The 21,959-nt window shown below is 45.2% G+C and overlaps 1 protein-coding gene across 5 annotated transcripts in view; it reads left to right on the forward strand.

Moving 5' to 3' along the window:
* The window catches only part of SLIT3 (slit guidance ligand 3), a 782,476-nt gene that overhangs the window by 527,433 nt on the left and 233,084 nt on the right, over positions 1-21,959 (forward strand). The gene's annotated exons all lie outside the window — the stretch shown is intronic.

Raw genomic sequence — 21,959 nt, forward strand, 5'->3', positions numbered from 1 at the left:
TGAGTCCCCAAGATGAATGGAAAGAGACTTGGGGGAAGGCCGAGCTATTTATTCTCAGATTGTTTAAAATCAGAGTTAGTCTGTCCTGGGAGAGAAGATTGTATTAGCTTGATAAAGCTAACCCTTTCAGCCTGGGGAAAAAAGAATTACAGGATAGTGCTGCAAAGGTTTCCTTGGCTTCTCCAAAGAGGAATGAGATTTCAACAAGGCAAAACCTTCCAGATTGGGAGGTATGCTTCTAGAGATAATATGGACATAAAAGCAATACTGAATTTTTCTTTGATGATGGGAAGCAGGACACATTACAAGAGACCCCAGGCTTTAGAGAAAGGCTGGCAGGGAGGGCCAAAAGCAGGGAAAAGGGTTGTGGCCATCTTTCGTCCATACAGACAGTCTTGTTACAAAAAGAAAATCATTACTGTCTACTCTAAGAAGATGTGCCATGTTTGGAGTTTTGGCTGCAATTCTTTGTCATGGAGATCAATAAAAAACAAATACAGGACTTCAATAGGGACCCATGTCAGGGGCCCAGTTCTTTTCCGGGAATGCCACACACAGATTTGGAAATAGGCAAAGAAACGAGTGGATACATAGCGGCCAATGCACAATGCCCCAGACCCAGCAGAGCAAGCAGTTTGAAGTAGTTAAAATTCCATCATCTGAAGGTGCAGTAAAGACTAGGACTTGACTAGGAAATGCTGTGGACACTGGTCCTGGAACCTACACTTCCTATACACTTGACCTTAGATGGGTTGTTGATTGCAGATTCTCTGTGTCTCTCAGGCCCTGAACTGATGATTATTATGCAGTGATGCTCATGGCTGTCTGTTGGTAGTTGCTCAGCATCCCACCGGAGGGATAGAAAAACTCCTCCTTAGCGATCCGTTCATTTATTCCCGTCTGCTTTGTACCTCTGAAGCTGAACATATTAGTCATGTTGTATGACAAGGATCGCAGGGATATTCCCAGCTGTTCGGAAGGAGAGGGGGAGAAATGACAGGCAGAGAAGCTGCTATCAATAATACAAAGCACCGCGGGTGAGGTGTGCGGCTTTCGGCGTTGTCAGCAATCCAGCCAGACCCCAGTCAGTCTCCCTGTAGGAGGTTCCCCAGTGGAGCCAAGAGAAAAGTTGCCTGGAGAAAGAGAGAAGGGAAGAAAGAAAGAGAAAAAAGAAAAGAAAAAAGGGAGAAGGAATTCCATAAGACTAAGAAACACATTGTTTTTAAAACTGGTGAGCCTTTTTGATGAGTTAAGTAGAAGCAAGTTATGATCTAAATCAATAGGATTGATAATGTTTTCATCTTGAAAGGTTAACAATATTTCTGATACTCTCCTAACTCCTAAGCAGCTTGGCTTTTAAGAAAAAAGAAAAAAAAAATCCTCTGGGCAAGGAGCCTTGGATACACTTAATTTAGGGCTGATGTTTATGACTGGTCATTGACCTTGAAATTCCATTAGTGCTAACGAAGGACAATGCTGTCTGAGTCCTGCCTGGAGGCCCCTCCACCCCTTTATCTCTGTGCTCAGCAGGGACCTGCCTGCACTGGGACCGATGCCCCAGCCACAGTTCTAAACTGCAGGGCAAAGAGCCTCCCATGGCTGCAGGTTCTCCTGGGTCTCCCCTGCAGAGGAAAGGAGAAAGGCCCCGTCCAGTGAGCACACATGCTCGCTGTCTATGCTTCTCCCTTTCTAGAGTGTCATAGTCCAGTGGCAATATGGGCAGCTGGCCTCCTAAAAGTCTCCATCTAGATCACTTAGATGGAGATTCCACATGCACCCATCACTTAGATTTAGCACTTAGGAGTACTTTGCGATTTGTGGGGTTGTTGTTGCTTTGCCAAAGTATTTTAAGATAAATGACAGATACTGATGCCTTATTCCTGAATATTTCAGAATGCCTGGCTAAAAGCATGTTCTTACAAAGCTCCAGCACTGTGATCATGGCTAATAAAATGAATAATCACTCCTGACTATTGTCCAGTATCAAGCGTATATTACAAGTCCCTTGATTGTCCTAAAAATGTTTTTCAATAATTGGTTTGTTCAAACTGCAGTCCAAACTCAGTTCACATATTGCAATTAGTCCTTACGCTCAGTACGGTAGCTTCCGGCCGTTTGCGATGATGGGCACCTGAAATGTGGCCAGTCCAGGATAAGATGTGCTGCAAGTGTAAAATGTATCCCAGCTTTCAAGGGCAGTACCAGAAAAAGAATATAGAATATCTCATTAGCAATTTTACATTGCTCATATGTTAAAAATATTGTATTTTAGGTATGTTAGGTACAATAAAATATATTATTAAATATATTTCATATGTTTCTTTTTACTTTTTTAAATCACTTACGTGTCCCACATTTGTGGCTTATGTTTTATTTCCATGTGAATTCTGCTAGTCTAAAACATTATCCTCTTCTTTTAAATCTAGAAGAGTTTTTTTTTTTTTTTTTTTTCCCTTTTTCCCCATGCCCTTCATTGACCTGCTAGGGAAGCAGTTGTCCTGAAGCATGCCCCAGCTTCTGGGTTTTTCTCATGGCCTCTCCATGATATAGTTTAACGTCTCCTTGTACCTCCCACATTCGCATCAACCCGGTATTTAGGTAACAGGAAACATTATCTTTTTCTTTTAAATATATTTTTTTTTTTTTTTTTTTTTTCCCTCCCTTTTTCCCCATGCCCTTCATTGACCTGCTAGGGAAGCAGTTGTCCTGAAGCATGCCCCAGCTTCTGGGTTTTTCTCATGGCCTCTCCATGATATAGTTTAACGTCTCCTTGTACCTCCCACATTCGCATCAACCCGGTATTTAGGTAACAGGTGGCCCTGGTTCAGGCTGACTCCATTAGAGGTACTACATATCACAGAGGGCACCCCATCCTCTGCACCTGGCTCTACCTGGCACACTGTTCAGGCTGTCCCTCTCCACCATCAGTAACCTGTGACTGCCCAGCTGGCACCTCGAGAACCAACCTTTAACGCAGGGCTTTTATGCATTCAGTGACGACTGTTGACTGAATCGTGTGTTTGACTGTAAGCTGGAAATGATTTTTTTCTACATTTTATTTACCTGTATTAGTTAGAATTCATGTGTAAAAGCTCGGAGCTCTTTAATGACCTTGAGATACAGTTCCTACAGGAACAATCAGATAAACACTGGTTTTTTTATCCCCTTAACTAATTGTCCAAATAAGGAGTTGGTGTAAAAGCTATCTCTTGTGACTAATGAATTATGTTTTTGCTTTCTCTTTTTGAGTATTATTATGAATTCGTGGATTGTTACATATTAAATATCAAATAGAAGTTTTGTATTTCTGAATTTGTTTCTGGTATTCAAAAATGTAGAAAAAGCTCAAGCTGTATTTCGTGATTCCAGGGAAAAATGGGAGCTCTCTCACAAGCATGTGCCCTCTATCATGAATAAATAAACTTTTAAAAACTTGGGGTGGTGGGGGGGGAGTAGAGAAAAAGGTCTAGAAAAAGTTCTGGCTGATAGAATAGCAGATGAGTTGGGACTAGGATTAGTCCCCTCCCTCTCAGGAGGACGATGTTCTCATCTTCTGTTAGCAAGGGGCTGTTTCCAGAAGGTGCAGGTATTGGAAACAGCGGCGTGTGGAAGATGTCATTTATTAGGTTGTTGGGAAAGTCATGATGCATCTTTCCATAGAAAACATGCATCATGGCTTCTCCGACAGCCTAATAGCATACGTGCTGCCTTTGCTGGGGGCAGATGAAAGCTCAGTACTGATGCCCGTGGCTCTTTCTGACCATGAGTAAATTGTTCCCAAGCCCTGGGCATGGTCTGAGGCTGCCCATAACATTAGCTCTAGTTCCAGGCTCTCCTTTGGGACCGAGATCTACAGAATCAATGAGAACTACCCCAAATAAATAGTATTAGTACAACCACTTGGAAGACCCCTTGGGCAACACTTATCAACAATTTAAGTGTAAATACCCTTTTTGACTCAGCAATTCCACTGCTAGCAATCGTCCTAACATGTATATTCATGAAATATCCTAAGCTATACGGACCTTAGGAGGCACTGTCCTCATAGAAACTGGGGGCAACCTTTCAGTAGAATACCAGGTAATAGTGCATGGTACATCCATATAAAGGAATAGTGTGTAGCCGTTTAAGAGAATTAGGTGGAGATACACATGCCGATATTGGAAATTTTGCAAAATGTACAGTCAACTTAAAAAAAGGAAAATGTAGAGCACTATGTATGTATTGGGCTGTCAGAAAAGTCATGATGCAATTTTACGTAGAAAAATATGGCATGCCTTTTCTCACAACCCACTATTTTTATTTGTGTCTATTTTAAATAGCATGCATATAATACCAGTATGTGTATAAACAATTTTGAGAAAGAATACAAGAAAATATTAAGCGTGGGTTTTTTTGTTTGTTTGTTTGCCTGTCTTTTAGGGTTTTGCCATAGGACACATGCACAGAATTTTTTAAAGCAAGAGACCAGAGGACAGAGTAAGGGAGAAAGATGTGGTTTTACTTTTAATTTTACATCTATCTATGTGTTTTTTTAAATCATGGACACATTAATTTTTCATATTGAATTCATAAACAAGTATGAGGGCTCAAATAAAAGAGCTGGATTAGGCAAAAACTAGAGACGTACTCTTTTCTTATCTGATCTTCTGGTCACGGAACAAGAGGGCATTAGTAGTGCTTCTCAAACCAGCAGCAGCCACTCACATCAACTGTGGGTATCTGCTGAGCGAGCGCCTCCTCCCTAAGTGCACAGAGCTCAGCTGAGAGTAGTGGGCAGTGCAGGCCAGCAGCGAGAAGCCTGCAGTCAAGGTAGGGAGAAAAAAACAATAGGTGGTCGGAATTCAATGTGCCTCATGCCTTCTAGTCTCTGGGTGTTTCAGAATAGGAAAGAGAATCGCCTATCAGGAAACCACTCAGGCAGGGATGGGACACCTAAGCCAAATGACCTGTAGTGGGCCAATACCGCCTGGATGGGAACAAAGAGTGGGGAGGGCAGTTTGAGAAAAGACTAGTAAGACCGGAGCAATGGACCGGAGAGTGACTGAGCGCCAGGGAAGCTGCACAGGAGGCTCAAGGGTACCATTCTGGAGAGGAGATGGTTTACGGCCCAACGTGGCCACCCATTGAGGGGCCCTAGGCAAACCCTGGTTTCCTCATTTCTGCAATGTTACAATATAGCACAGAGACGTGAGGATTAAGGAGCGTAAGGCACACCCAGTGGTCAGTGCGTGGACTGTGCACTCAGACTTCGCTGACTCTGTAGGTCTGCGTGGGAAGAAAGAGAAATCCAAGGAGAAAGAGAGGAAGTTTAGAGGCAGCATATGGCAAAGAGCCCTGGCTGGGAAGAACCTGACTGTCTGGCTGTAATTCTCTCTACCGATTCCTAACTGTGTGACAGGCTTTCCTGACCTCTTGAGTCTTTGGTTTTTCTTCTCTGTTAAGTGGGGAGAAGGCAGAAAAACTGGCGTGTACTAACTACTTCATAAATGGCAGTGAGTTATGTGTGAGAGAAAGTAAATTTAAAAAACTGAAGATGGGACCAGCAGTTAGCATAATGGCTATGTCGCTGGAGTCCCATGCAGTCAACCACGGTTCAAGTCCCGGACCCAGTGGTTTAAACTCATGCCAGGCGTGTGTGCGTGCGTGCCCAAGATCCTGAGAGGAGGATGGAGGAGAAGGGATTGTGGCATGGTCATTCCCCATTGGGGGTTGATTTCTTGCTTTCTGTCTCTGTCTTTCTGGCAAGTGCACGCGCCCTATAGCAAAAACCTTTCAAAAGAAAAAAAAAACTGAAGATAATGCAGCACAGCCAGTATTTATTCACACAGCCTAGGCTTTGGGCAGTTTTAAAGCATATTTATACCTACACCTCTAAGGTAAGTGAGATAAGAGAGTTAAGACACAATGAGAGAAAGATTTCTCTAAAAAGTGATGTAGCTCAGATTCGAACCTGAATCTGCTGTGCTCAAAACTGCCAGCTTTCCCCACTGTTATCCTGACACCTCGAATGCCATCTAACATGAGCCTTCCGTGTCCCAAACCCAGGAGCTGGAATGATTTAATAAGGTAACTGCAGGCTGGTTAAGTGATGGCCATTTCTTATTGCTGGGGTGCACGTATGCATTTTCATTATGCTAACAAGACTTATGTGTGGTGACACTGTTTCAAGAAAAAATTTCCTTAGCTATGAATTAATTTAGGTTTTGCAAAACCCTGTTTTTAATCAGAATCTTCATTAAGAGCATACTCACTGGGAGTTAAGAGTAAGTCATAGAAAATAAGTCTAAGTCCAGTGTGCAGCTGTTCTCCCGTGTGTGCAGTCACACCGGCATTCAGAGACAGCACAGAAAAGGGTGAGTGCTCACAGCGTAGCTGCTCCAGCTCAGATGCCCCATACATTATTCAAAACGAACGCGCTGTGGTCTGACGTACATATGTCTGTTTCATACATAATAATTATCCCTTCACAAGTGTTTTTAATAATCATTTGGTCTTTAACGTGCACTTTGTATTTGTCCTGGGAATCGAGAACAAGCAGGCTGAGATGAGAGCTCAAGCTAGAGAGGAGAGGCTGCCATCCGTCAAGCCCGTCGAGAAGCTGTTAGGTTGTAAACACAGATTTTCTGCTTTTGCACCTGTTACAAAGCAACTGGCTACTCTGCCCACTTCCAGGGTCCAGGAGTTTCACTGGTGTTTCACTAACATGAAGGATGAGGGCTGTGATTCCTCTTACAGTCTCATAAGGGCTCTCGATGGCCTTCTTATGGAGACAAAGCATACACTGTTCTGAAGGAGGTCCTGTTTGCAGAAGTCATTTTGATCCGATATACAGACACGCTTGTTATTACCATCTGACTTTGCAAGTGTCGAGTGAGGGCTTAATTCATCACTGAGACATGGCCAAAGTGTGTAAAAGTATGTGTAAAAGTGCATAAATGTGTAAATATACAGATGTGTACAGGTGATTATATAAACATATATTGTATGGTTATGGATAAAAATATTTCTTTGAACAACTGGATTGAGTCAGTAGCGTGGAAATCCTGCTCAATCACATATCTCAGTCTTAAAGATGATTGTTCTTTGACAATGGAGAGCGAGCTACATGGCCCCATGTTTTCTTCTCACGTTCACTTGAACAGATTTCATTACGTAACTAGACTAGACTAAACCAGAGAGTTATACACTCTGATGTGAGCCATGATCAAGGGGAGAAGACAATTCTTTTAAGAAACTTAGGCTGATGATTCAGTTTTGTAGACAATCATTTGATTAGGTACTTCCTTTAGCTTTGAAATCATGTACCCACCTGTCCCTGCTTAACAAGAAGAGGCGCCCTGAACCCTGCCCATTTGTAACAAACGTAGTTAAAGAGTATAAAGCAGGTGGACTTCACAGGCAAGGCAGGCTTCTTTTGGGAGATGATGGCAACGTAGAGCCTAGTCCTGGCAGACAAGTCCCGAAACCTCAGCTCGGTAAACCATGAACTTCAATCCATTGGAACAAGCTCAAACCCAGACCAGAAACCTGCATTTCGTACATGGAGGAGCTGAATTTTGAGAATCTCCATAGCAGAGGAGAAAGCAAGAGGGCATTGTTTTGTTCTTTGTGTCTTCTTATGATGCTTAAATAAATCTTCAAGCCATAGTCACAAAACTCTAGGCCAGGGATTACAACTCAAATGCCTTCAAGTAGAGTAATTGAGTGAAGTGGACAGGCATAATAAAATTATTTCTCCACGATAAGAAAAACAACAATCCAAGCTCGATGATAAATGGCAGTGGACACGGGGGCCTCCGCGTCAGGAGGCAGCAGGGACTTCCGCAGACGATGCTGAGCTTGAAATAAAAATTACCTGGACCTTCTGCAGAGGGCAGCTGCCACTGAGCTTCGTGCCGTGGGAGAGCGGGCCTAGCTGATGGCTATCCAGAGCTTTCCGGAGAAGCCAAAAATCCAGACGTTCGCATGAATTTCCAATTTTACGATATTGGCTCCTATTTATGTATTTTTTGTAAGAACATGCAACTCATGTTAAATACCAGTTTGCAGCTTGAGCTGAAGGCAAAAGGAGAATACACAGGAAGCAGGACCATGCCCAAGAGTGGTCCCCTATGTGAGGACAGCGTGTGGAGTGTCCCCTGCTATCTCACCTGCGGTTATCCGCACATCCACGCAGGCCTGGTGGAAGTGTGAGTGGAAGACAGTTGTCTGTGTTTGAGATGAGGATGAACAGAAGTCCCATGAGCGTACTGGAGAAAAGGCAGAGAGCCTGGATCAGCACCCTGATGTGGTTTCCACATCACCTTAATAGCACTCAGGGAGGTGGCTAGTGAAAGCAGGGGAAAAGGAACCAGCAGATGGCATGGCAGTTACATCATTGGACTCCCACATGGCCGACCAGTGTTCGAGTCCTAGACCCCATGGCTTGAAAATCACACTAGGCATGTGTGTGTACATGCCCAAGATCCTGAGAGGAGAATGGAGAGAGGATTGTAGTGTGGCCATCCCCCCGGGAGCTGATTTCTCATTTTCCCTCTCACTGTGCCTGTCTGTCTGTCTGTCTCTCTCTCTCTCTCTCTCTCTGGCAAATACATGCACCCTAAGGCAAAAAAATAAATTAAAAAAAATAAAAATAAAAAAACGTAGGAGCTAGGTAGGCATTAAAAGCATCTTTGAGGAGCCTCTTCCATTGGGCTTGTAAGATGTGAGCCTGTCGGTGAGAAATGGATGCCATTCTGCCCCAGGCCTTACATGGAGAGCATTTTCAACTAAAATAGAGCTTGAGCACTTTCATAGTTGTCATTATAATATGTGATATGAGATCATCACATTTGGAAGAATTGGAGTGAACTTTCATACTAGTCTTTTTTCTGTTTGTTTTTTTTTTTTTGTATTATTTCAGGATAAGGGAAATGTGCAACAAGCTGTGTTTGCTGGTCTTCAGATTTCTTCCTTCCTTCCTCTCTTCCTTCCTTCCTTCCTCTCTTCCTTCCTTCCTTCCTTTTTCTAGTGCAGGTCTCTGCTGCATTTCCTTACATAGTTTGTTACCCTGATTATAAGTGTTCCAAAGTCCTTTGTCATAAGAGCAAGGAAAAGTCCCTGGAGCCACCTTAGGAGCAATCAATCCAGAGCACTGTGTCCCTTTTCAGTTTAGCAGTGTGGTCCATGAAAGGCCTGGGAATTGGAGACACTATTAATTCAGGCTCGTCGTCGTCTCCCGTCCTCCTCCACTGCTCATCCTTCTTGACATCAGGATTCATTCCCATAGGGTGACATCATCTCTGCTGGAAACCTGCCCTCAGTCCTCCTCAGACCAAACTGTGGACTGCGTGCTATTCGGACAGACTGGCAAGGGCACAGAAGGTCAGGAGGACCCTGATGAATCTCCGCCAGTGCCGTGCATCTCTCATGGCCACTGTCCCTTCCAGAGTGTTTGCAAAGAATATAATACAGCCATTTAAAAAGACAAGTATGGAAAACACTACAATATGGAATTATATTTTAATCTGTCTTAAAATAGACAACACATTCAAATAATTCAAAATTCAAAGGATACAAAGCATACGAAATGAAGTCCCCTTCCCACCACTGTGCTGTGATGACATCGGGTAAACAAAGAATATAAAAAGAAACCTTCCTGGGACCAGCAGTTAGCATAATAGCTATGTCACCGGACTCCCATGTAGTCAGTCATGGTTCGAGTCCCAGACCCAGTGGCTTAAACTCACGCTGGGCACGTGTGCATGCATGCTCAAGATCCGAAGAGGAAAAAAAAAAAAGATCCGGAGAGGAGAATGGAGAAGGAATTGTGGTGTGGCCATATCCCCCCTGGGGGGGGGGTGATTTCTTGCTTTCTATCTCTCTTTCTGGCGAGCACACATGCCCTATAGCAAAAAAAAAACCTGAAAGAAACCTTCCTCAACCTTCCTCTGTGTGTGTGTGTGTATGTGTGTGTGTGTGTGTGTGTGTGTATCTCTGTGTAAATACAAATACACAATTTATCCATACCAGAAAGAATGAAAGAAACATACTGTTAACAATGGTTATTTTAAATGGAAAAATAGTGGGTAATTTCTTCTACCTTCCTACGTTTTCAAAAACATCTTTATATGTATTGATTTAAGGAAATAATAAATAAAATTTTATTGTGCTTATGATACACAGTTATCAAAGCTACTAAAGCAAAATTGGATATGGCCAATGATCAAAGAGAAGATAATGAAAGTCACTCATTGTCTCCCAAACCCAGAACTCGCAGTTATTGGTACTTAAGAGTCTCACATGCCGGGAAAAGCAGATGATGTAGTGGTTATGTCACTGGACTCCCACATGGCTGACTTCAGCTCGAGTCCCGAACCTGATGTGGCTTGAAACTCATGCTGGGTGTGTGTGCGTGCATGCCCAAGATCCCAAGAGAGAATGGAGGAAAACGGATTGTGGGGTGGCCATCCCCCCTGAGGGGGTGATTTCTCACTTTCTGTCTCTGTTTCCCCAGCAAGTGCACACACCCTATAGCAAAAATCTCTCTTAAAAAAAAAAAGTTTCACATGCCACTTTTTTGGCCTTCTCTTCCCATATGCAGGATTATACTTTACTACTGTTCAGTAACTTGCCTTCTGATTTAACAAAACATCAAGGACACCTTAAAAATGGAAAAGCAGCTTTCAGAAGCCAGAAATCTGCATCAGCAAGCACACAAGTGTCGAAGGGTATAAGAAAGACAGGCCCTCTGAGTGGACAGGCTGCAGGTACATTCGTACCTGCTTAGCTCGCAAGATAGGTGAGGAAAGAGGATGGAGGGAAATTAAACTGTAATGGGCACCCTTCCTCACTGGTCACAGCAGGGGTTCCACACAGACACAGCACCCGACAAAGCAGAAAGCCTGCCATCAGCCACCTGGACTCAAATACCTGGTGAGAACATATTTAAAAACCCCTGCCTGCTCCCAGGGACAAGGGAAGCTCAGAAAGTGTCGTCATTCCCTGTCATTTTAACTTCCAAGTACACACAAATAACCTATGAATACTTTCTGATAAAAATTATTTAACATACTGAAATATCTAGAGTTACAAAGTGTATGTTTCTGGTTACTTTGTTGTCAATGTTTTCTCTATTTTGAAAAAAAATTAAAATGGAGAAGATTCCCTGTAAACCTTCTTCTTCCAGCCCCTCCTTCATGTAAGGTAGCCACTGTAGGGACCCAAAATCTGGACAGAACCTTTCTGTTGCACCTGCATCCAAATCCCTGATCATACATGGACACACAATGAATGCAGGCTTTCTCTTTTTTTAATTAAACTTAAACGTTCAGGATTTTTTTTATCTCCTGGGCCTTAAATCTCACTTACTCTAAACTGTTTTCCAGAGCAATGTTTCCCATGTATGAATCACCAAATGTTAAATGTGCTCTTCTCAGCAAATGCAATTCATTTGAGAATAACTCCCAATAAATTGCCTGCGATGCTTCTTTATTGCTCAAGACAATGGGCAACACCAAGGCATTTAAAGGGTTGTACCAAACCACTCATTAGTTTTAATGTCGTCTGGCAGGGTCTTTTGTCATTGTTGTTTTTTGTTTGTTTGTTTTTTGTTTTTTAATTTGCTGTAGACAAGCGCATTCACTGGAGAAAGAGTGAGAAAGCACCCCCCACAGGAAGCATGGTCACACCACAGTCCCTTCTCCTCTGCTGTCCTCTTGGGATTCTGGGTGCAATGCACATTTGCCCAGCACGTTTTTTAGGCCGACAGGCCCGAGACTTGATCTGTGCAGCTGGCCATGTGGGATCCAGCCACCTTAACCACCGTGACACTGGCTGGCCCGGGTCCAACAGTTTTAATCCTTATGTATTTTTAAGTATAATAGCACGGTATGGTATAAGATTTTTTTTTCATTCTTCTGTCTGTTCTTGAATATTAAAGTATAAGAGGAAGGCAGAGAGCTGATGGTGACACTTTCCTCGTGGGGGAACACGTTGCTCATCCAATTTCTGCAGACTCTACAGGATGTGGGTGGAAATGAGGACGTGCCGGCGGTTAGGGTTCAGAGCTCAGTGTTTCTAGTTCTACAGGGTCTTCATAGCCCCTCCTCATATTTCTTCAGTTCTCATCTTCTTCACACTCATTACCTCCAGCAAGAACTTGCTTGGAAGAGGCTACCTTCCATGCACAAGTGTACGCTACGTTAACATGGGACATCCGTTAACATTTTCTGAGTAGAGACTGCTTCAGTTTCTTCTGTACCCTCAGCACCTCATTAAAGCTAAAGCTTTAGTGTGACCCCAATAAATGAAATGTGTTGAAATAAAATGCTATTTAACTCCAGAATAATTGGCGTAATTAAACCAGGCAGACACCATCATCATCTTTCCAAGGTCAGAAAGTCTAGGAATAATCTCTGCACCCATGGATACCTAGGTTTGTCCGTCTTTCTAACTTGGTGACGACAGGATAGGCATGGCAAACCAGGCTCCGCAGAATAACCGCTGTGGGTTAGCAGGGCAGACAAGGTTCTGGAAGCAAACAGCCCAATCTCAATGCCTTGTTGCTCTGTGCTCTTCCAGGAATTACCTGGCATTTGAACTGTAGTGTCTTTATGTGTAAAATTAGAACAGTGGGCCCGCCCTCACTTTTGAGGTTGAAATGAGCACTAGGTGCTTATCAGATGTGCATCTCTCTCAGTGTGAGTGCAGACCTAAGCCATGACTCTGCGATTTCTTTTTTATTTTTTTTTTAATTTGCCAGAGAGCATGTTCACTCACTAGCAAGAGAGAGAGAGAGAGATACAGAAAGGCGAGAAGCAAGAAAGCACCCCATGGGGCATGGTCATGCTTCAAACCCTCCTCATTCATTTCTCCCACTTCTTAGGATTTGGGGCACGCATGCACACATACTCAGCATGTCTGTCAAGCTGCTGTGTCGGGGACTCAAACTGCATGGTCAGCCAGGTGGGCTCCCGAGCTGTAAGCACTAAGCTGACCGACCCTGCATATTTCCTGGTACTTTATGGACGGACCCCTCACTGACAGGGGTGGAAATCACCATCGCTCTGAAGAAGGCCATGAGTTCATAACACTGAGGAACCCCAGGACCATCCAGAACCTCTGACTAGCCTGGGGTATCATAGTGCTGCTGAGACCATGGAACAGAGGAACTGCCCCCCTCAGATATCAGGGTTCTGAACCTTTTGTTATGGGCTCTTCCAATTAATGCACACGTCTGCCAGAAACATATCATCTCCACAGAGACTCGCCATCCTGCCATTGTTCCTGTCCCCAGAGTTGGAATTAGCATTTTGCACTGACTGGGGAGGTTTTTCTTTGTTAGAAAAGTGAATGCTGGGACCAGCAGATGGCATAATGGTTACATCACTGGACTTCCACGTAGCTGACAGCAATTTGAGTCCTGGACCCGGCGGCTAAAAATTCATGCCAGGTGTGTGTGCGTGCATGCTCAAAATTCCAAGAGGAGAATGGAAGAGAAGGAATTGCATTTTGGCCATCCCTCTAGGGGGTGATTTCTTGCTTTCTGTCTCTCTCACAAGCACACACACCTATAGCAAAAATCTCTCTCAAAAGAAGGAAAGAAAGAAAGTTAAGCCTATTCCAGACCCTGCTAAGTGCCGGTTAAGTATGTGTGAGGAATTACTGTTATTATTGTTGCTAAAGTATGGTTTTACTTACTTTAAAGTGGATTAGCCAAACAGGGACCAAGAGTCAGGACCTTTGGAATTTCATAAATTCCTCTCTGAGAGCTCTGATTTGCTTCCGTGCATATCAGGAGGGGAGAATTAGCCTATTTGGGTGTTTTTCCTTCAGTATTCACCTTCTCACAATTCTTCTGCCCTGAGCAAACTTAGCAGGAAAGGCCAGGAGGGAAATGAAATGTGTCTTCTTATTCAGAATGTGTGGTCCCCAAGTTGGTCACTAGAGAGCAAGTGCAGATGAAGCAAAATTTGAGTCTTCATTGAACACGGCCCCTGCCACCCCACCTCTCAGAGCTGGGCTTCAGTTCCCACCTCACTAGGCCTCAGTCGGGACCTTTATCCCCATGCCTCCCCTCCTCATTAGTAAACAGAGGGCCGGGTAATGTTCACAATGTGTCCAGCTCATGTGCCTGACATGTTTTCTTTTTTTTTTTCAAGCCAGCGGGTATAGGACTCAAACTGCGAGGTGGCCAGCCATGTGGAATCCAGCTCTCCAGCTGCTTTTAAGTTTTTAGCTTGTTCATTGCCTACCCTACATCATGTGTGTTTTTTCAAGGTGTATTCCTCACTGCGGAGAGACTCAGTAAGAGAGAGGTGTGTGGTGCAAGAGTGACAGGTCTGTAGCTTTTTAAAGAAAATGTATATGTAAATGTGAATTAGTTAAAATGGCAGTTAATTTTTTTTTTCACTATAGGGCGCGTGCGCTCGCCAGACAGACAGAGAGAGACATAGAGACAGAAAGCGAGAAATCACCCCCCAGGGGGGATGGTCACGCCGCAATCCCTTCTCCTCCATTCTCCTCTCGGGATCTTGGGCATGCACGCACATGCGCCCGGCGTGAGTTTTAAGCCACCGGGTCCGGGACACGAACCGCGGTCGACTACGTGGGAGTCCAGCGACATAGCCATTACACTAACTGCTGGTTCCCAAATGGCAGTTAATTTTCAAGTGGCTTTCCAAATCAGCATAAGAAAGGTCTGTGCTTGTTGGTCTGCTGGTTTGGTGATGCTTGATTCAGAGATTCTCATCAGCATTCAATGAAGAACTATTCTCTCCCCTACTTAAAACCCTGCTGTGGTGCCTCCTTGCCCTAAGATCACATCCAGACCTGATCTGTCCACCCCTTAGCTCCTGTCTTCCTAACCAGCCTTCCCTCAGCCACCACCATCTCTGCAGCCACCCCTTGCCCTGTGCTCACCACACTTCATCTGCTTCTTAAATGCTTGCTGAGTGCCCACCACCTCAGCACCTTCACCGCACTGTTCCCCTGCCCAGCATGTTTTACACCTGTGACTCTCCAAATCCAGTGTGCAAGCAGGTCCCAGGGCCTAGTGACTAAGATAACCAGCTATACCACATGGCAAACTGAGTAGTTCTAATTCAGCCCTAGTGGCTTAAAATACACTCCAGGCATGTGTGCATGTGTGCCCAAAAATCCCAGCAGGATAGAGAGGTGCAGGAGAAGGGCTTGCAGTGTGACCACACACCAGCGGGGTGTGCTCTCTTCCTCTTCCTCTTTCTCTTTCAGTCTCTCCCTGGCAAGCACATGCAACCTCTAGGGAATTAATTAATTAATTAGTGTGTGTGAGCATCACTCAGAGGGTGTATTTAAAACACACTGACTGTCCTCCACCCCCGGAGCTTCTCCTTTAGAACATCCGGGATTATATCTAGGCATTTCCAGGTCTTACAAGTACCCAGATGATACTGATGCTGGGTCCAGGACCCGTCTCCCCACTAACACCATCTTCCCTTACGTAATTCCTATTCCTCCCTCATGTCCACATTTGAGTTTCTCTTCTTCTGGCTGCCCGCACGGATTGGAACCTCCTATCATACATGTTCCCATGTAAAACTGCTTTATAGCATGAACAATTATTTGCTCATGGCTGTCTTTCCTACAATTCTGTAAGCTTCATGAACAAAGAACTGTAATGTCGGGACCAGCAGTTAGCGTCATGGCTATGTCGCCAAGACCCAGTGGCTTAAACTCACACCGGGAGCATGTACGTGCGTGCCCAAGATCCTGAGAGGAGAATGGAGGAGAGGGGATTGCAGTGTGTCCATCCCCACTGGGGGGTGATTTCTCGCTTTCTATCTCTCTCTGTCTTCCTGGTGAGCACACGCGCGCTATTGCAAAAACCTCTCCACAAAAAAAAAAAAACTATAATGTTCACCCACCTATCTCCTGGACCTAACAGTATGCCTGGAAAAGAGACGGTGCTCAGTAAGTGTTTGTTGAGTTGGTGTATAGATCTAGAAAGGCTGGGAGATCACACATGCAGGGCATGTTGCAAAGAGCTAACTAAGGACAGGCACCTGAGTGGTAACCTGATCAGCCAGGTGCATCCTGGCAGCCAGGGCAATTAGGCTGCTACCCCCAGACCACCCTCAAGTCCTGCTCTCATTATATAAGACAGGAGAAAACACTTGGGGAGGATAGGCGCTACCTAAGCAGATTGGGGATCTGTAATTCTGCCCCAGGCTCTGTGACTTTGAGTAAATCCTTTTTCTTTGGAGGCCTCAGTTTTCCCATCTGTAAACCAAAAAGATCGGATCTTTTAGCTCTAAAATGTGTTGAAACTCATGGGTTCTGGGCAAAGATGCTTCATTTGGTATAGGATCCAATATCGACTCCACGTCTGGTCTCCTCTGATCTTGGCCAGCTCATGTCAGCAAAGGGAGTCAAACTGGGAAGACTGATTCAGTTCTAGGCTCCAGGATTAAGATCCTTTCAGGGAGCCTCTGAGGCCTGCCTTCCTCAGGGACTAGCAGGTTGTCTGCGAAAGGATGAGAGGCTGCAAGCTGTCCTTGCAAGCCAGAGTCTCAGGGTATCTTGGCACACAGAGGCCCAAGGGGTGCCCCCTCCTGTTGCCTTTTGTCCACTTTTAGGCAATATTCCACTCAGCAGCCTGGCTGAGGTTCGGGCACTGGAGTATTTAACGAAGACCTGAAATACAAGGGTGTATTTTACATGCCCTAAGAGAATTTCCACCCATTTTCTTCCTTGCAATCACAGTTCAGAAAGTACCCCTGGGGAACCAGCAGTTAGCGTAATGGCTATGTCGCTGGACTCCCACGTAGTCGACCGCAGTTCGCGTCCCAGACCTGGTGGCTTAAAACTCACGCCAGGCGCGTGTGTGTGCGTGCCCAAGATCCCGAGAGGAGAATGGAGGAGAAGGGATTGCGGAGTGACCATCCCCCCTGGGGGGTGATTTCTCGCATTCTGTCTCTATGTCTCTATCTGTCTGTCTGGCAAGCGCACGTGCCCTATAGCGAAAATCTCTCCAAAAAAATTAAAAAGGAAGTACCCCTGGACCTCCACGGCAGCGCTTACAGCTTTGCTCAGCCTGTCTCTGACTTACTGGGAGGAATCCATGGCATTAGCGCAAATACCCAGCATCCCTAACCCAAGGATTTCCTCCTCGCTTCCTGCATTTTTAAGTTCATACTTGCCTGGAAGTTCTTCTCTTTGCTTTGTACTTTTACAGAAATGGACTATGGTTTCATATAAAAATAAATTGATTAAAAAATGATCATATTAAGAAAAGCTGAGAGAGAAAACGAGTAGGAAAAGAGACCAGCGAGACTATTTTCTTAGTCGTTATCATTTAGAGAAAATATGCTTTTAGCCTGGCTTTTACATACGAGATCGAGGCTACTTTTACCCAGACATTTTGATGTTATGGTAATAGCCTTCTTGCATAAGGCCTTTTAGCCTATGACTATTTTGTTTTTCAGGACGGAGGGTGTGTTTTTCCTTTCTGTGGGTGCACCTAGGCACTCTGGTTGCAAGTTATTAAAAAGCAAGCTCTAAGGACCAGAAGAAAGTGAGAGTGTTTGCAAGTTCAATGTTGTAAGACATAGAGAAGTTGATAAGAAAAATTAGAACTGAAGGATAAAAAGACTTTTACAAAGCCAGGCCATTATGGGGCCCATTACTTTATATACATTCTCCAAAATCACATGAATGAAGGGGGAAGAAAGAAGAAAAAAAACTGGCTTCAGTTCAGGATGTCAATTATGTCTTTTTTACTCTCCTTTTCACAATTTATTTGACATTTTGAACAGTGGCCAAAAAAGCTATTATAACTATAAAACATATTCATGGGTATAAATCCCACTAGTTGAGCGATTTAATTAAGGTATTGACATGCTTAATTGATACATGTAAGCCAAGACCATTTTCATACCTCATTTCCATATGCTTTCTGCCTTAAGAGAAGCGTGGAGCTAGAGCTTTAAAAAAAAAAAAAAAGTCTCCTTCCATAAAACTGCTATAGATTCATCTGAGCCTGACATCCCAGGGGACCACTTCCTGCCACTCTCCTTGATCCGGAGCCAGCTACCCCTCTAAGTGGCGCTGCTCAGAGGGAAGGTGATGTATACCCAGCCTGAGTGCTTGTCAGGCCCTCTTATGATCAATAGGAGAATATTTATATTAATAAAGCACCAAGTTAATTAAATAAAACGGTCCTCTGGGTAAACTTAAGATACTAGAGGATGGGCAGGAATCGATATATTCTGCCATTTGAACATTAAGTATGTGCCTTGGAATTTTATGGCGCTTTTAAAAACTCGCTTTGTAATGTAAAAAAGTTTGAAACCTCCACAAGTTTTCTCTGCGGAAATCTGGTGTCTGGGCGTCGGGAGCTGAGGGAGACACTAAGGATGACAACTGCTAGAGATGGGAGCTCCGGGGATGCCCTGGCAGCCCTCCCCCTGGCCTGGGTCGCTCCCCTTCCTGGAAGGTTTCATCTTGGAGGCCACAGCTGGGCTGGGGGGCAGAGGCCAGAGCTCAGTACAGGTCTGGACAGGGAGGACGGCACCTCCTGGTCCCTGGAGCACCCTCCAAAGGTGGCCATAGGACTCCCTTCATCCTGGAAAAGCCCCAAAGCAAGTCTTTTGGAAGAACCTCCGCCCCCAGCCTGAAAACCCTGCCTGGCCGCTGCCCAGTCCTCATCCTCCTGTTTCCCTCTGCCTCTTGATTTCTTGGCCTGTCTCTTTCTGTGTGTGCCCCGTCTCCATCCTCTGACTCACATCTGTGTCTCTGCCTTTCACACTCTCCTGTGAAACGACTGTCTCCGTGTTTGTGTGTGTGTGTGTGTGTGTGTGTGTGTGTGTGTGTGTGTGTTTACATCTGAACTTTTCTCTTTGTTTCCGCTGGCTTTGTTGTCTGCCTCACTGTGTCCCCCCCTCCCTCTTTCTCCTTCCCTCCCGCCCTCACGCGCGTGCCCATGCCCCCTCTCATCTTTATGCTGTCTGTCTGTCCACCTGCCTGCCTTCAAAGGGCATCACTTGCTCACAGACGCCGCCGCCTGCCCACCTGCACTCAGGGACTCTCGGGCTCCAGCCCCTCGTTTCCAGAGCAGCCCCTTCCACTAGGTTTGGAGACCAAACAAGGACGGAGCCCGCCGCATCTTGCCTTAAGCAGCTGGGTCTGTTTGCAGAGGTGACGTCATACCCGCTGTCCTCCTTTGTCCTCTCCCCAGGCCGGTCTCCTAGTTTTCTCAGCTTTGGCTCACAGTGCCTCCCTCACAAGGTACACTGTAGTCCTCGTAGTGGCGAACTCTTAGGGAAAGGTAAGCTCAAGGCAGTTTGAGCAGGAAGTGAGGATTCTCTTCTCAGGAGCCCAGGACAATGCTTCAGTATCAGCAAATTTCGTTCACCTTCCCACCTTGACTGATCTCAGCTTTTCCTCTTACGGCTGTTTCAGGCCTGGCTCTGCACCCCTCTGAAGCTCATCCAAGCCCCCAGTTTCCTTTAGAAAGGAGAGAGATACCCAGACATGCCCTGAGTCTGTGCAGAGGTGGCAGGACTGATATTCTGCTGTCAGCCAGATCCCGTGTTCGTGTGGGGGCCACTTCCTGTTCTCAACACTACCAGGCTGACCTTACAGCCGTCCTCCCAGCGGTCCCACCAGCGGCCTCAGGCTCTCTTCCTTTTTCCTCCTTGTAGGGGTCTCCTGCGACTTCTCCTCCCACAGCAACTGCAGTCGTCCACTTCCCAGCCAGTTCCCCGGGTGGGGGGTGGCAGGAAGCTGAGTGGCTTGAATTTGTGTTCCCATCACTGCAATGAACCTGCCCATCCAAGGAGATCGGGAGATTCACCACAGTCTTCCTGCAGGGCCCCAGGTAGCTCTGAGGCACAGGGGGCTGAGTGGAGCCCAATTCTTGGTGTCTTTCTACCTAAACCTGACCTGGAGTTGCTGCCTTACAGTTTCAGAGGACTTAAGCTATATTCTCCAGGGCAAGGAGGCAGTTTATTTGTTGGTGTTGGAATGTCAACTTGAACAGATGCAAATATAGATAATAACTACAGGCCAAGTAGTCTTTATCCAAAATGCTTGGGACCATAAGTGTTTTGGACTTCAGATATTTCAGACTTTAGAATATTTGCATTGACATAATCAGATATCTTGGGGATGGGACCCAAGTCTAAACACAAAATTTGTTGATGTTTATATACCCATAGACTGATTGATTTTTATATACCCATAGTCTGAAGGTATTTTTTTTTTGCAATATATGTAAATTGCAGCATTTTGACTGCATCCCATCACATGAGGTCAGCTGTGAATTTTGCACTTGTGGCATCATGTTGGCATTCAAAGAAACCTTTCAGATTCCAGAATGTTGGATTAGGAATGTTCAGCCTGCAGTATTTACTAAGTGCTTGTTATGGCCAGGGAACTTGCAGTGAGTTCTGATGGCTAATCCTTTCTCCGTCTTACTATATTTCCAGTATTTTCATGGCTTCCACTTTACAGATGTGAAAACTGGGGCTCAGCGAGGGTCATCTACTCAACACAAAGTCATGCACCTAGAAGTAATAAAGCTGGAGGTCACACCTCGCTCTTCCACGGTCCCGGGTCATTTCTTCTCTGCTGTGCCTCGCTCCCTCCTGGGGTCTTGGCCACAGGAAGGACGTCTGGAGTTGGGTATGAGAAGACAGACTCTGAGAACCAGGAAACGTAGGGCTCTGCTCGTAGCTCAGAGAGACAAGGGCCATTTTCAGGAGTCTCCCCTTTATCCCTTCCCTCGCTCCCTCTGCCTTTTCCCACGGAGGTCCTTTCCTGTCTGCCGAGTACAGAGGAGCTTATTGTATTTGGCATGAGACTGGTGGCAGCAGTCTCAGGTGCGTCACTAATTAATTTGGTCTTTGCAGTTCGCTGGGTTCTCTCAGCACTCGTGTCCCTTGTCTGATGCCTTGGAAGCTAAGTGACTGGGAGCAGGTATAGGATTAAATATTAGTCCTAACTTCAAACTTGGTGTAAATCTATTGAACTGCATCCGTTTTCACATAAGTAAGCATGAGAGCAGCGTCTGTTCTCCTCCAGTCAATAGCAGGTCATCCACAGGTGTGAGTTATTAGCAATAACTGTAATTGCTTTGAATGGAACAATAAATAGTGCCGGGGTCATGATGAGAAAAGTCATTCTGTGTTCGCGCGGCTTCATGGCTTATGCCGTTGGAGACTTCACCCGGCACCAGACTCTGAGGAGCTGGCTGGCCTAGCAACTCGGGGTGCCGAGCTCTTGTAAATGGCTTTCCTGCTTTGGTAGAAGATCATTTTGAGCCTTTCTGAAGCTACACTGATTTTTATTGGCAGATGGCCCCAGGAGAGCATGTCACCTTCACCATTGAGGTTTCAGTTGTTTAATGGGGTTCTGAAAAGTTCCAAGGTGTGTACAGGCATGTCCTTGTGCTTCAGGGCCACACCAGATTCCAGCCTCTGAGAGCTGAGGGTGAAGGCACAGCCCCTCCCCACGCTCTCCTGCATGTTCGCATTTCTTTAGTGAAACAGCATGACCCACGTAAGAGTAACCCCTATGCTGTTTCCCTTAGTAGAGGGAGAAGTTGTTCTGTCCACAACACAAAGAGCCTTAGGGTTGGACACACAAGGGACCCAGAGCAGTATTCAAAGAGTGCACTCCTCACGTTGAACATGTGAGGTTGCAGCGGGGTAGAAGTTAGGAAGTAGCTTCAACTTCTCTCAAGCCTCAGTGCCTAGAATTCTGGACTTCCTGCTTTCTTGTCACTTTCTCCTCCAACTCCCACTCCTCGTTTTATTTCTGCTCTTCCTCAGCCTCCATGCAGTTCTCCAGATATTTTTAGACACTTTGGCAGGGAGGAGTCAGATCACAGTGTAGATTATCCCAAAGATAATCAGAGCTTTCTCACCATCAATCATCCCCTTCTAGTATCTCCTGTAGCTTGATGCTAAAAGTATCTCTTTCCATACCAGGAGTTT

This window comes from Tupaia chinensis, unplaced genomic scaffold (genome assembly GCF_000334495.1).
Source record: "Tupaia chinensis unplaced genomic scaffold, TupChi_1.0 Scaffold000234_1, whole genome shotgun sequence".
NCBI lineage: Eukaryota > Metazoa > Chordata > Mammalia > Scandentia > Tupaiidae > Tupaia > Tupaia belangeri.